Genomic DNA, 14,018 nt, shown 5'->3' on the forward strand with positions numbered 1-14,018 from the left:
AGCCAGGCTTTGTTGCACACTGTAATTTTGGGATCCCATTCAGCAAAACAGTGAAACAGAGATCAGGATTGACTTCAATGACATCAGCGGGACTATTCATGCTCTTACACTGATGCACGTGGTTAAGAATTTTGCTGAAAAAGGGCTAAACAGCTTTTTCATTTTCTTTAATATTGCTTATAACAATGTGCCCCACTGTTTCCTGCTGTTTCTTCTCTATTTTCTGATTATAACTGTTCATCTCCGAGCTTCTAGCATGCCCATTGTAGAGAAACAGAGGTAATGAATTAATTAACTTGGAAGTTCTCATCTTTACCTGATGAAAGAGGCAATAATCCATGCAAGTAAATCAGGCTTCCTCTCTCAGTGAAATATTCTGTTTCAGTTTACTGTATATTTTTTACACAACTTGCACACAAGCTATACGCATACCAGGCTGACAGATGAAATCCCATCACATTCACTTCTTCTCTTTTTACTAAGAAATGTCACATTCACTATAGAAGTGGAGATACTGCCACCGCATAAAAATAACAAACCTAATATAAACAAACCATTTCCAAGAACCTGTAAGCAATATATACCTAGGCTAGAGTAACAGGCAATTCCTCCAGTTGGTACCTTCTCCCAGGAGTGCAAGGAAAGTTTGAAACATGTCTCTGGCAAAGAATAAGGCTTCAAGAGTGTACCCATATCCTGAGACTCTCTTGTGAGAATTTGCACCAGATGGCGCACACATAGAGTAACAACTCTGAGCGAATGTCACTGTCTACAAAGGGAAGCATTAAAAAGAAGCAATGCCTCCAAACCATGAAGTTTCCTCCAAAGCCTTAAAGCCCATGGCACACAGCAGGCATGGGCACTGGGGAGCTACCCATTGCTTGTAGCTCCCATACAGTCCAAATACAGCTCTGATGCAGGTTAATCAACAACAGTGGCTGAAAAATCAACATCCCTTTCTGATAGATGAAGATAGACATCAAGAACTGACTTCAAAGGCACTGAAGGGTCCTGAGCTCCATTTCCATGCCGACCCACCCTGGCACTTCCCCCACAACAGCTGCAGAGAGATCCCATTGTGAACTATCACTACTCTGGTCTATTATATGTTTGTTGGCTCTCATTTTTCTGAAGATACTGTCATGCAGCTTAGCAAATCAGGAACTGGGACATCTCTTATTTACGGGCACACCTGGAACAAAGCAAAGAATTTGTTCTCCTCCCATATCAAATATTGACCGCTTGCTCCTGGTCAATGAAATTCCTCCCTTCTAGAAGGCAGATTTCTGCCTGTGTTCTCTCAAAGACAGGATGCTTCCCTTATGTAAGGAAACCCTTCCTTTTCCTTCACTATGGCTCTTTCTTTCGATTTATTATAGCACCCTTCTTGAAAACCAGAGCACAATAGGAATATTCCAAAAGGCTAAAAATATGCATATATTGTGTTCCAATGGGAAGCCTGTGGCAGACCAACACATCTGCCCTTCTTGATTGTTGCCGAGCCATGTGGTAGAGCAATTGCTTGGAAAAGGGGCTCAAGCCAAGTTCTGAAGAATGGTTTGTGTAAGTATGCTGATTTTTTTTACCCAAATGTTCTCTGATTTTGAGCTAAAGCAGTAGGGACAGAAAAGCAATGACATTGTTATCTTCTCTGATGTCCACTCTCTCTCCAGGAAGTCGTAAGAAACAGGAAGTCTCTCAGGGAGTTAAGTGAATATCTGATGTTCAGAAAGTTCACTTATTCCAAATGAGAAACATTTTCAATTCTCACAAGAATGAGTACTGCCGTCCGTTTCAGACCTGTGTATCTGTGTCTATCTGCCTGTTATAATCTCTATAGTGCATAGTATAGGATCACGACGGGCAGGAAGGCAGTAATATTATATAATGAGGTAGCATAGCTTCTTCTTGTTCATAAATTTCTCTGTGAACACACCATTCTGTATTACATATGAGGTCATATAGTGTACTCCGGGCTAAAAATCTTCAGAAACATCTACTGAATGCTCATTCTTTGCACAGTTCAATTAGACGAAGACAGATAATGGATTGTAGGACTGCAGAGAGAAAAAAAAATAAAGGGAAAAAAGGTGACCCCTGTTGTTCTAGTCACTAAGCTAATGTTACCTAAGTCATTAAGGAGAAATTATTCTCTAACGATATAAATACTGATCACTGTTTCCTAATTAGCTCAAACATGGTGTTTATTTTAAGGATGAACAAATTGATTCTGAGTGATCAGGCAGTGCAGAGCAGTATGTATGATCGTTATGTTCTGCAAGCATCAATGCAAGAAGCAACATTTTATTAGGAGGGAGACTTTTCTTCATCTTGTAAAAATTCCAACCCCCATTTGCCAAGAGTTTCTGATTATTTTTTTTTCCTATTTTGATGTAAGTTTCCCTGCAACTTCAAAAATAGGTTTTTTTAATTTGTTTATCTTTTCATTAATTTACATGTCACTCTGGCTTTTGTGTTTCTCTGTTCTTTCCTAGTTTAAAATCTTAACTAAAATGAATGCGTTTAATAACCTTGCTGGAATCTAATAATCGATTGGAATAAATCTTCATCATTTTTTTTTAACGTTTTGAAGCTCCATGAAGAAATAGCACACACAAATGCAAATTAAACTTAGAACAAAGGAAATTAGAAAATCAGGATAATTTTTCTTATTGTTTTTCGTCTTTTTGTTATTTGCTCTGGGATCATGTTGTTATTTTTTTCCCAGGTCTTTTATCTTTGTTCTGTAGGGAAATAGCTTTATGAAAGTATTAGAAGTGGCCTTTTGACAACTAAATAACATAGAAGCAAAATTTCCATTTTATTCAAAACTGCCTTCACAAACCATGCAATTTTCCTTATCCAGCCAGTTTAAATTTAAGGCTTCTCTAGTGATATCACACTCAGTCAAATCCGACAGGTTATTTCTATTAAAGTTTGGGGTTGAATGGAGACTAACTAGAATGTCGATTCTATTGATAATATTTCATTCCAGTGGCAGAATGCGGTAGCTTGGATGAATTTAAGATGATAAAATTTATAACATTTCTGGAATTGAAAAGCTGTTTGTTTATATAGTTCAATTTGTTTAAGTAAATAAAACAATATTTCTTCTGATGCCCTTAAGTGATATTTACTCTGTAATTGCCTTTAATTATTTTTGCCGGCGTGGCCTTAATATTTTGGCACTGTTGTCATCTGTTCTTTAAAATGTTTCATTGTATTGTTATATCCTAAGTCATAGTTTCCATGATCAATGTTGTTAACTTACCATTTCCTGTTATCTTGCTAAATGAAAACTCACTTTACCATTTAAACTTACAGGCATTTAACATCTCCCTGGCATCAGTGGCACTTTATAACTTGTTTTGTTTGACCTAATATAGTGATATCTCCTTCACTGCTTTTCTGTTTCTTTCCCTTATCTAATTTTGTCTGGCACAATGAGTGTATTATTAGAGGAGGGATGAGGAAATACTAATTATTGCAGGTCTTTGATTTTACTCTTTGCCTGTTAATCTGCCTCTGAAGAAAGAAAATAACATAACTGACAACGGAGTGCTTCTGTGATTCATAAGGTATTTAAATTGGAAGAAGTGGGCTTACCCTCTAAAAGAAAGTATATTTTCTGCAATGAGAGTGTAACGATAAAATGTAAAAACGTAATATTAAGCAATGGGATGGGATAGACAGGCAATTTTTATCCAAATACTGCTTTAATACTTTTGTGTTATTAATTTTTGCCACCCTTGTAGTAAACTAGCCAAACATTATTTGAAAGATTTTACATAATACATAGAACATATTTTTAACAACTGAAGTGAAATTTACTAGCATGCAGAAGACAAAACTCTCATAAGACTAATGTCACAGTGAGGCTTTTCAGAGACTGTCATGAGAGGTCATATCTCAGAGTCAGAATGAGATTGAAGCTTGAAAAGTTAAATCAGACTTATTAAATGTGTCTGCATTGTTCTCTGTTTATGTATCAATCATTTCCATCAATTTCCTAACTGTAAGATCTTTATTGAGTTACATTCACCCAACTGTGTGATGTGGTTTGTGGTCAATGATAAAGTTCTCATTGGTACCCGTCTCTGTCTCAGGAAATGTAAAAGACATCTTTGCAGAACACAAAAGATGCATTTTTAAAAATACAGTCATGATGTTTACACGTGAATGTGAACAGCAAAGTTAGCATAGGCAGGCTCACTGCTCAGATAAGAATGTATGCGCTGAACCTGTCAGAGCTTAATGCCCTTTGGAAAAGATGTGGAGGTTTGACAGTGGTACCTCTTAAAGTTCGAGCGGTAGTAAAACTGAATCTTGCCCTCCTTCCAAGAAAAGAATAAAATGGAAGTGAACACTTTGATCATGGCCAAATGATCATCCAAGTAAAAATAAATCTTTGTTTCCTTGTTTACAAAGTGTATTTGCAAACAAGTTTCTTTTGCTTGTTTCACTCCAGACACTATTCTTGGATTTTGATCATTTAGTGAACGATGTGTTGCAGTGTGAATTTTGGTATAAACCTATTTAAAATTTCCTAGTGCTGACCCCTTCCCTTTTTAGCTAATTTTGACATGCAGACAATGTATAGCTAGAGAAAGAACTGCAAATGACAAAGCAGAATAGGTAACCTTGAACTTGTCTTAAGGGAATATTCAAGCATTTAAGCTTATTATTTGCTATTTGTGAGTATTTTTCTGCAGCTATGCTCTGCTGCCCAAGCATTCCCAGAAAGTAAATGTGGCACCATTTAAACTCAGACAACATAAAAAATGACATCATCACTCTATGTTATTAGAATACCTCACCATATTTGAAATTAAAAAAATGTATTTGTGGATTTATTTTTTCTTCCTATTTAGTTATTATCTTAAACAGGTTACCAAGCATAAGTCAGGTCTATGAACAGCTGTTGAGCTTTGAATGCAATAGTTATCCCAGAAAATCTCTAAACCACTGTTCACCAGAACATAGGGGGGCAAAATAAAACACAGAGGCTACATAACAACAGAACAAATCATACTACACTGCCCAATCTGTACTAGTTTTTCCCAAAGCATCCAAAATTGACTATTTTGAGGGCATTGTATTATGCTAACAGTTCTCTTGGTGTGACAACAGTCATTCTTCCATTCTCATTTTCTTCCAGTCATTCAAGGAATCTAATCAAGATTGTTTCTAAAATGGAACTACTGAAAAGATGCATATTTTTTAACAAAATCACATCAATGTCTAATTTATTTACTAGAGTCCAGATCAAACTTTAGGAAAACAGAAGTCTTCAGAGGTCAATTTTGAACAACTGTGAAATGCACCTGTGAAATATCTTTTGGGCAAGTATAAGCATGAAGTGGCTGGAGTTTATGGTTTTCTATTTAGTATGTTTTAGCAGTGTAAATTTGTATACTCCTTTCAAAGCTTTTTCAAGACCACATATGTTTCTCTGTGGTGAGGTGTTAGAAGCTGTTTCAAATGGGATTGAGCTGAAACTCATGTAGTCTCCTAGTACGGTTTAAGATGCCTTCAGATATCATGCGTGGCATCTATCTGCAACTCAAATAGGACAGAAATCTTTGTAAGTTTATATCTGTCTATATTCTGTTTTAATGAAACCCTGGATAACCACGGTAAGGTAAAACCCAGGACACCCAAAGAATGATACACACCTGAGATTTGTAATAACCTTCAGCAGACAGCTACAGTCTCATCCATTCGTGTTGAGGTGTGATGGATCCCGGTAACACATCCATGAGTTCCTACAGAATAATTGCAGCAATGGCCAGTTTCAGATAGGCAATCCCATCAATTCCTGGAATTTTCTAACCTAATTTCATAGCTCTGGAAAAGCAGGAATCTATCTTGGTGTATTGACTGGACGGAATTTGCACAGGTTATTTGAAAGATAGAGGTCACATACATACCAGGCCTCTGGATCACATTTATTAACAGCATTCTCCTGACTTTCAACATCATTAGTGTCATCTGGACCAACACTGGAGGAAATGAAATGTGGCAGAAAAAAAGACTGTTGCCAAGAGTGTAGATGTACATAAGTGATACACAGGGAGGTTCAGCCTTATTAGCTCCTGAAAAACCACACTGTTCCATAAAGTCTGTAACCAGCATAGCATTTGCACAGAACACTATCAAGCCTGATGATTTTATAGCACTTTTAATCTAAGAGAGAATAAAAAGAAAATTGCTGACCTGAGGTTTATACAGTAATATTTATATAAAAGGCATAAGTTCTTGACAGGGGCATGTTAATTGCTATTTAATATTCCCATCCCAGGAGCATGCAAAACCCAGACTGACAGAAGGTCCCTGGTGAGAAGTATTGTACATGTGTTCATTATTATTACTTTTGGAAATGGCTCTGGTTAAATAGTGACTTTCTTATAGTTTCCTGGAATCTGCATTTCTGACTCAATTGTCAGGGACAGAGCAGCTGCCTGCAGGAAATACATGGCCAACTGCAAATGCTTTCTGTTTACAAAATTATTACACTGTCTGTGGACCCGTATTAAATAGCTCTGAGCACAACCAGTGCAGGCGTGGTGTTACAGCAATGATTTCTTTGTAGCTTTTGTCAGGATTTGATGACAGTCAATAAAAGAGTTTGACAAAACTGTACGTGTGCTCATGAGAAAACTTTTTGTCAACATTCACTATTTATATGTATTTTAAAAAGTATATAAATATATATATTCTTAACTTCCAAAATTTCATTCCCAAACTGTTGTTTCAAAACTTGAGGGTTTTGTCCATTATATGCCATTACCTTGAGAAATATAGATAAGGCCTACCTTGCAAGTTGGACAGCACACCTAGGCAAACACCAACCCAATTTGCTGTTTAAACTGCACAAACAAATTCCATGAGGTTGAGCTATCCTGGTCTTTGTGCACCAGGAAGATGTATGAGCTAGGTCTTAATTTGTTCAGGTGGAGCATTACATTGATCCAACACTTTCAGATACATAGCCCTCGCGATATCTCCTTCACCCTATAGTATTCAACATACAGAAATGTTTTGTTGCTTTGAGGTCTCATCCTCTCAGTCTTCTCTGTCGGTTTATATTTCCGATGATTCACCACCATCTTCTATTTTGCTGTCTTACCATATATACTACGGGAACACTTGCATAACAAAAAACACATAATAAATGATCCAGGTGGGAATCCACGACTATATCAATGAAAAGAAAACACAGGATACTCAAACTTCCACAAAGTATTGTCACAATTCTTTAAGACTGAGGCTTTAAAGAAAAGAGAGGCTTCCAAGGAGGGGAAGAAAAGGAGGCGGGGGAGGGGAAGCTTTAAAGACTTAAAAATACATTCCAGTGAAAACTTTCTGGCAAGACTTCCTTCACTTTAGAAAAGAAAATTATTTCCATTTTTACATTCCAGACACAGAGTGCAGAAGAGAAGACCTCCCAGAGAGAACAAACACGTCAGTGCAGAAAACCATGCCAGGAAGGATTTGATTTGTTATTGAAGCTTTCTCAGATTGCAGGATTCACAATACCTATTCATACACACCTTCTTGCTGAGAGCTTTGTTTAATGCATGCTTCAAAAAAGAGCTTTTACCTCACTTTTTGAAAATAAGATTCCTTTAGAATTTCATAAATCTTATCATTTGAGCAACACACCACTGAAAGGTAAGAGGAGCTCCTATGCTCCACCACAGTCTGCATGTGTTCACTGTAACTGCATATAACACATTGGGACTGAGGCTCACCTCAAACTTGTACATGCAGTGCCAGAAGATGTTATTCACCCTGACGTGAGCTGAGGGGAGAAGACACACTCTTCTGTTTCATTGTTCGTTTTATATCATTTCAATAATATCCAGCTGAAAAGAGGAGACAGAGACTAAAGGGAAAGTGTAAAATGTTGCACTAGAGAAAATTTAGAGGAGAAAATTTTATTGGCAGAGTCCTTTAGGAGTTGTTTAGTCCTTCGTCTTTTCCTCTTGTCTCACACAGGATGGGCTAGTCTTAAACAATTCCTGGCAAGGACTGGTTACACAGATGGAGATTCTGGAGTATCACAGACTAAACAGCTCCTGTAAGAAGTCTGCTTTCTCTTACAGGTTGTGTCCCAGATGTCTAACCCAAATCTTCCTTGCTAAAATTTAAACCCAGTATGTCTTTTTCTACAGGAGCTGTAGAGAATAAATTATGCCTTCCTCTCTGGCAGCTGATTCTTACATATTTGAAGACTTCTGTCAAGTCTTCCCTCTTCTTCTTCTTCACGAGATGAGATAATCCCCAAATACATTTGCCCTTTTGCAATATATTGCATTGCCTGGTGAAATCCAGGAATCAATTACATAGATTACAAGGGACTTGAATGACAGCATAACAAAATACCATACCCAGTGTTGTGTCTGAATGAACAGCGTATAAATACTTATTTAACATCACTATTTGCCTATGGTATATTATGGATTTATGTAATTAACTACTTTATGAAGTGCCTGATTATTCGCATTGAATAACATTCCTGCCCACTCTTATCACTTTCTTAAAACTATTCTGTTTAGCTGAGATATACATGCATCTGAGAGCTTATTTCAATACTAGGTACCAAACAGTAGATTCTCATTCCTGGAGGATTTTTTTCAGAACTTGTTATCTGATGATAATAGCTACTCAGTAAGGCCTCTTAATACCTCCAGCAGATCAGATTATTCAAAAGTCAAATGAGAGGGGGAAAAAAAGCAGCCTGAAGTATTTATTCATTTCTCCATTTTTAAGATCTTTCTCATCTCTTATTTCTTTGTGCCAAACCTTCAAGATGTAATTGGAAACGTTGGATACACTCCTCCAAAAATGTTCTCTGAACAAATTATCAAATATCACTCTGTGAAATGAGTGGATCATAAAGAGCAGCACCTCTTCAAACGAAAGCAAGCAAGCTGATATTCAAGTATTTGCTCTTTTATTGGTTGTCACTCACTTCCTCAGAATATTCTTTGGGAATAGAAATATTTTATTTCTTGATTGTTCCCCAAGCAAGGTTCTTTATGCAGTTCTTATAATTTCACTGTCAATTTTAATTAAATGTTTTCATTCATTCCTGTGTAAAGTTTCATTTTAAAGACATTCACATCTGGGAGATGGCTTGATCTTTTCCAAATGTATTCTCGTGTCTGCTGTTTAGTGAACCGTTATTGCATTAGGATTTTTGTTCATCAGTTTTACATGTGTACCAGCCTACATCTTTAAAATGCAAAGGACAGAACTACAACAAAGAAATAAAACTTAAAAACTCTAGCATGTCTTAAAGGCTACCAAAGGTAAAACTTGATTGTTAAAAGTGAGGTACATCATTCACAAGCTATTTCCCAGTCTCTTTAGCCATGAAGCAACAAATTGGTCATGTGTGAGTGGTGTTACAAGGCATTTATCCATAAACACAGCTGATTGGTTCTGCAGAGGTCTGAGAAAACTGTTTCATCCTTGTGTACTGAGCCTGTGACCTCTATCATGATGCACAGCATCACGTGCGATTTGAGCTGCTGGGATCAAAATGGGCACAAATAAGTTTAGTAACTCAATTTGCTATTACTATCCTGACAGAGTGGTGAAAATGGCCTTGTGAAGCATTTTAGACCTGTATATCCGTGATGAGCTTTATATCTATATACCTTCTATTTAATATCTTTAGGTCAATATTGTGCTAGAATCAGAGAAAGGAAGCTTTTAATCCACTTGCATCTGAAATTTGGAGGTTTTGTAGCAGCAGCTTATGGTGCATCCACTGAGACTCAGAGAGAACAACCAGGAACTGCTGAAAGAGACTTCGTTGTGGGATATGACTGATACAGAAGGACTTCAAGAGAATGACGATTGCGTATAAAAGGTCTGTTATAGGGCAACTGGACTGTGTAATGCTTTCACTACAAAGTAGTTTAGCTTTGCTGTCATTTACCATCTTTATGGGGCACTGTGTGGATATATGATGCACACTCTCGTGCCAAATCTTAAGGAAACAGCTGCAATGGGAAGATATTAAGAGAAGCTGCAGAGAGCTGAATGTAACTCCTGAAGGATCCAGCTATAAAAAGTCAGGGCAGCATTATCTTTTGCAGGCTGTGAATCACTCACAGAGGCACTGGTTCATAACCCCGAGGCCATGATGATGTTTGCTCCTGAAGATAGCACTCCCTGGATGATAAAGGAGTGGGGTTGCTCCAAGTGTCTCTGTCCACCCAAAATGGCAGAATGTTAACTGGTTGATTTAAGCAGAATAAACAGTAGTATATGAACCCAAAACAGTCTGTGCAAGGACCATTCTCCTTCTACTGCTGATAATAAATCACAAAAATCGCAGAGGAAACACTCTCCGACCTTTTCTATAACCCCGCTACTATGATGGGATTTCTCCTCTCTTACTGAAGTCTAACTTCAGCAGAAAAAAAAAAAAACAACAAAACAAAAAAACCCCAACACTGACATATATTTTACTATTATTTTCCAGATTTAAATGAATGGTGAGTCTGAGTATGGAAGAATAATTAAATGCTGTTGTAGTTATATTGATTAATACCGGGATAATGTCTGACATTTGTAATATAATCTGAATGACAACCCACAACATGGATATGAGCGGTTATGACATTTCTTAAAGTGCCTTCAGAGATGCAAATCACTAGATAAATGTGAATCATTACAGTTATCTTCGTGTTTTCTTCTTTTAAGATTCTTTTTACAGTGACTTGAGAAATGAGGGAAAGAGATTATGTTTGGAAGCTTTTATGAAAACTGGGTTGTTTTTTTTTCTTTCTGGCTGCTTCAACATCTAAGCAAAGAGCATCTGAGGAGACAAACAAAAACATTCTTGTCTTTTGAGTTCACAGCAATGCACACAGCCATGGAATATATTCCTCTGCTCATGTGCAAAATGTCATCTTGCAACGTTCAGCCCTGGGGATCAGCCGTCTGTAACTCAAGGCCTAGCTCGTGTGTATGACCTTGCTAAGTCTCACTGAGAAAATTGTTGCACATGAGAAAGTCCATAAAATTAAGTCAAGGAAGATAAGAAAAGCCAAAACATGGAGAAAATTGTAATGGTTTAGACAGTGATAATTAGAGGCTCAAGGCTTCAACAGGAAAAATACTAACAAGAAGAGCTGCAACTCCTAAAGGAAAAAAAAAAGGGGAGAAAATTAAGAATCTGAAGATTATGTTTGATTTATAAACAAATGAGTAATGGAGACATGCCTTTCCTCATCATTCTCATGACTGACTGGTCAGGAAAGACAGCCCAGGTGGCTCAACAGGAGTGATGAGCTTGTTAATGCTTGACTCATAGTGCATGAGTCTTGCCCACCTCCTGTGAGCCCTAGTAAATTACACTCTTAAACTCAGTAAAATCCTGACAGCAGACACTCTTTACGCATGGGGAAAGGCACTCATGAAAAAGTGACCTAAGGAAGGATGAAGGGGAGGTTGTATTCTTTGTCAAGTTTTGCCATTACAAGAAGCTCAGTCACACACAGGATTGTGCTAGCTTTCGTCAAAGCACAGAACAAGCAATGAAAGAGCTCCTTCCCAGACAGCATCCAAACAAAATGCTCATCAAAAGAAGCTTTGACCCCACCAACATCTGCATTGTTAGCACAGTTCATAGTTGCTATTTCCATGTGCTTAAAAAAGTCACAATATGAACTCAGTCCACTGAGGAAGGCCTCTTAGCAGGCTTAGTACTGTTGTCCTGTTAGCAAGCTTAGCGTGAAGAATAGGCACAGATTTCCACAGACAGGTTCCTCCTGTATCTCAGAAAAGGCCACAGAAAAAGACGCATCCCTGAAGAGGACCACACTGGTAGGGGATGTGCCTCATCATACAGCACTTGTCCTGCAAACAGAATTTTGCACACTTTCATTCACTACCACTCAAAGGACAGCTTTGTTTAGCAGTGGTGAACTGGGCTTATTGGTGATACCTTGAGAAAGTATCTGAAAGTGAGAGAAGTTTTGGCCATTCAGCTGTTTTCTAGATAAAGATCGAGTATAGGAGGTTGAATGAAACTCCCTGGTTATTAATAGGCGTCCAATTTAAACGGCATTAAAGTCAGTCTTGGCAAAATTTGAAGATCCTTCTGAAACAGAGCATCCTAAGGACTCCTGTATTTTCTAACTCAAAATATTATGTCTGTAGTAGCAGTCACTGCGTAGCTGTGATAATCCAACGATGCAACAAAGGGAAATTCCGGAGGAAGAGGAACATATATTGCCACCACTGCCAATCTCAGTAACAGTACTTAATTTTTATATTGACCAGTTCTGCTTCAGATCTGAAGAAGGGCTTGTACACTTGAAATCGTGTCTGTTTGGGTATTTTTCCCTAATTATATCAACTGATCTAATCAAATATATTACATTTGCTGACAAATCTTGCTGTGATAATATAAACAGTTCCTGTCCTTTCCTATCTATTCATATTCTATACTCAGTTTAAGGAGCGAAAGAGGAGATCACACTAATGAGGCAGCTGGAAAACTGGTGATAACAAAATTTCTTATTAATTTATATTGGTTTTTTCAATATAAGGACAAAGCAGAAGAAGTTCTGAAATGTCAGAAAAAAAATGGGTTTCATTATTCTAGGAATCAAATTTGGAGATTTTCCAGTATTAAAATAGCTTCAATTGTCAAGAGACCTTTCTGGTTTACAAAACCATGTGTCTAAACATAAAAACATAGTTTACTATTCGTGCTCTTTTCAACCTTTCTGTTTACCCAATATTCCCCTACACACAAAAGTATTTGATCCACCCAAATCTGTTTCTGGATTTCTGCATTTATTTATCAAATCTGCAAAAGCAATACACTCAATTATTCCAACAGCTGAAATTTTCCTCCATATGTGCAGGATAATATTCCTGTCTGAAACATTTCTTCTGCATACAGGCCTGCCTCAGATGATCCCCTCCCGACAACATATCATGAGATATGCACCATTTACTTATGAGAGCACTTCATTGTTCTCATGTCGTTTGACAGCTGTTTTGTTACACCATAGTTTTTCTCTTAAAAATGTACTTCCTTCTGGATTGATGTGCAAATTCTCTTAAAGAAGCCAGAAATGCTGGACTTTTATCATAGTGTGAAGCCAAGCACTGCTGGACGCTTATCATTATATATATTTTAATATAATCTTCTTCAAGATAAGGGGATAAATCTGCATATTTGATGTGGTGAATATCTGCACAGTTTCATGAAAACACTGGACAGAAACATCTATTAAATAAGCATGTACTTCAAAAGGAATATTTTCTTATTTGCTTGGTAAGGTAAAGAGGAGAGCTAGAGCTCCTCATGATAAATATTGCACTTCGCAATTAAAATTTCATATTTACAAGGTCCAAGTAGTAAAAGTTCTAAATTAAATAATCTTCATTTGCATACATTTCAATCCAAAGGGCAGTGTTAGAGGACAGTATCTCCAAGATAATAATGAGCTTTTTTCATTAACCATGACCTACTGATTACAGCAGGCTTGTACTTCAAGAGGAGGAAGTTAGTTACCCAGGCAAGACCAAAGAAATTATTGTACATCTTTATCTATCTCCCCTTCCATGTAAGTCACTGAGTAAGAAGGCTGTTTCCTGCCCCTGGGTCAATGTACTCAGGAATCCCTTGAAAAGATGTAATTGAACTTGGATATGGTATGGATAAACGATCAGGAAATGAAGTCTTATCTCAGCTAGAGCTCTGGAAGTCTGGAATAATGCAAAGGAAGAATGAGAGGAAGGAATAGACTTTCATTTTCTGCCTCTATAACCCTGAACATAAACAGACTCTCTAACACGCTTGGTTCCTATTATTGTTGCCAAATAAAATTATGTTTAAAATTTCTGAAGGAATTGACATACTTTTTCCTGTCCTTGCAACAGTCTATATATATTTTAAATATAATCTTCTGATGTATTTGTCAACAGAGTGTAAGAAACTTTAACTTTAAATTTGGAAAATCTATTATTTAAATGTGACT

Source organism: Cuculus canorus, chromosome 6, assembly GCF_017976375.1.
Source record: "Cuculus canorus isolate bCucCan1 chromosome 6, bCucCan1.pri, whole genome shotgun sequence".
NCBI lineage: Eukaryota > Metazoa > Chordata > Aves > Cuculiformes > Cuculidae > Cuculus > Cuculus canorus.